This window comes from Aplysia californica, unplaced genomic scaffold, assembly GCF_000002075.1.
Source record: "Aplysia californica isolate F4 #8 unplaced genomic scaffold, AplCal3.0 scaffold00208, whole genome shotgun sequence".
In the NCBI taxonomy this organism is placed as follows: domain Eukaryota; kingdom Metazoa; phylum Mollusca; class Gastropoda; order Aplysiida; family Aplysiidae; genus Aplysia; species Aplysia californica.
The window spans coordinates 350,472-352,971 of NW_004797478.1; the positions used below are offsets into that span (position 1 = coordinate 350,472).

The 2,500-nt window shown below is 39.6% G+C and overlaps 1 protein-coding gene across 1 annotated transcript in view; it reads right to left on the reverse strand.

Annotated features, from left to right (window-relative positions):
- The window catches only part of LOC101854502 (potassium voltage-gated channel subfamily A member 7), a 22,466-nt gene that overhangs the window by 3,315 nt on the left and 16,651 nt on the right, over positions 1-2,500 (reverse strand). The gene's annotated exons all lie outside the window — the stretch shown is intronic.

The window sequence follows — 2,500 nt, forward strand, 5'->3', positions numbered from 1 at the left end:
GCACGCACGCACGCACGCACGCACGCACAACATACATACGTACATACATACTGCTCTCTGAACGATCTGAACATTTTTGTCAGATAGTCAAGAACGCTCAGCAGTGCAATCTTAGCCGCGCAATTATACGATCATTAAAAGCGCGTAGTGCAATCATACGATTGCGTCGAGCTGCAAATTCGGCGGAACATATATATTATATATATGGCCATAAAGTGAAGCAGTGGTGCGGTACAGCAAACGTGTAAGCACACTATTGGGAACAGCAGACATGAAAGCACACAGCGATACCCAGTTGTTATTTGAAGTAACTTTTTAGTTCAACAATAGTGATTGTGCTGATAAAGCTGAAAATTATAGTTTAACAATAACAATAATAGTAAAATTTTACATAACATTATCCTTATTATTATTATTATTAGTAGTAGTAGTAGTAGTATTGCAATTTACTTTTACGTTTTTTTCTGTCCTCTTATACTACGAGGAGTCGAGGGGAGACGTAAATGTCGGACATGGGCCAGGTGTACTGCTGTTTGGATCGTCATGCTGTTCCTTTGGAGGGTTTTTTTCACGCCGTCGATCCATCTTTTTTTGTTGTTGGCCTTCCTTTTGCCTTCAAGCCATTGAATCACATGTTTTAGGCCCCATTCTCATTAAGTGTCCAAACCATCATACTTGTTGTCTTTCGATGTATTTTAAATCTCGGTTCGACGAATACTCATTGTCCTGATGTCTTCGTTTCTTGTCTGTCTCTTCTTGAGGTGTTTTAATGTTTTTGTAAGACATTTCATCTCGATTGCTGTTATTCTATTTTGTTTTGCTTTTTTGAGGGTTCAGTTTGACACAGAAAGTTATTATATATAGATTGATCTGATAAGTTGGTCATTTGTCTCCACTGGAGTGTTTTGATGGGAGAGGGTGGGTTTTAGCTAGTGTAGCTGCATAATTTACCTTTTGTACTCATGTTTCTGTTTCTCAGTCCATTTTCCTGTCTGATGAGAACACGTTTCCAAGGTATTTGAATTTCTGTACTTGTTTTAGTTGTGTGTCCAACATGGCTAAGTAGTGATATTCCTCTGTATATGTGCCACACTCCTTACTTTTGCCCTTCTTTTTCCAAATAGGTACTACGATACGGGGTTGTCACTCCTCTGGGTATTGTGTTTGTTCCAATGCTGCTTTGAGGTTTCGTTTGAGCCATAGCGTGCTGAGGCCCCCGCATGACTTTGTGTCATTGACGATGTCGTATGGTCAAGGAGATTTGTTGTTTTGTGGCCTCTTTTTCAGTGCTTCCTCCATCTCGCTGACGAGAATAGGTGGCTCATTATTTTACACCTTTCCAGGTCTCAGTGTATCATTTTCTTTTTCTCCAATAGGGTTTAGCAGTTCTTGGAAGTGCTCGGCAATCTCTTCTTGATTTTGGCTTTATCTGTAGGGCCTATATTATAACGTTTCCACTTTTGTCATTTATTGTGCGATTTGGGTTATATTATGACTCATCCCTTACTCTCGTGGACCGCACACTTTGGAAGAACCCCCGTCCGTTGTTCTTATTCAGGTTAGTTAGTAGTACTCCATAGTTCTCCCAAGAGCTTTCCTATGCTGATTTGATGACCCTCTTTGTCTTTCTTCATGCCTTTCTGAATTCAATCTTATAGTTTTCCTCCATTTTGGTAGAGTTTTTTCTTCAGCTTTGTGGCATTTTGGTTTCATTCCACCAAATTGTTTCTTTACGTTTGCTTTTTTTATCTCCCTTTTTTGTGCTGCACTTCTTTCTTAGATTTTATTTTATGGTCGTTGTTGTTTTGTTTGGGTTTTTTTTTGTGTTTTGTTTTTGTTTGTTGTTGGGTTTTTTTGCTATTCTTCTTCGAAGTCATAAAAACTCATACAAAGAAAAAATTCTTCTTCGAATCATCTGGCCTCTGATGGTAGCTTTTCGTATTCTTCTCTCATTGTTTCCTTTATTTCTGTCTGAATGACAGGGTCAGCCAAGTTCTTCATTTTGATAGCCTTTCGCTTTTTCGTATGTGCTCTTCTGTGTGTCTTCTTTCTCGCTAGGCTGAGGATGATTGGTCTGTGATCGGTGTCAATTACATGGTTTGGTACTGCCCTGGAGTCCGTGATAGTACTTTTGTTTGCTAATATGAAGTCTATTTGTTGGGAAGTTTCCAGATCAATCCATTTGTGCCAAGTTTTTGTACGGTTTTTTTCAACTACGGAAATCGTAATGCTGAGATTGCGGGTTCGAGGGTTCGAGCCTCGACTCAGTCCGACGTTGTGTCATTGGCAAGACACTTTCCATCAATTTCCCATTTGGGTCTGACCTTTCGGAGTTGAACGTTAAACTCGGAAGTCCTGCCTCTTAAATGACCTAATAATGTTGATAGGGTGCTAAACCTTCTACCATTTCACCTTGTTAGCTTTTCCGATGTTTAAAGTAAGTGTTTGTTACTATGAACTCCAATTCGGCGCAAAGACAGAGCAGCTTTTCACTGTTGCT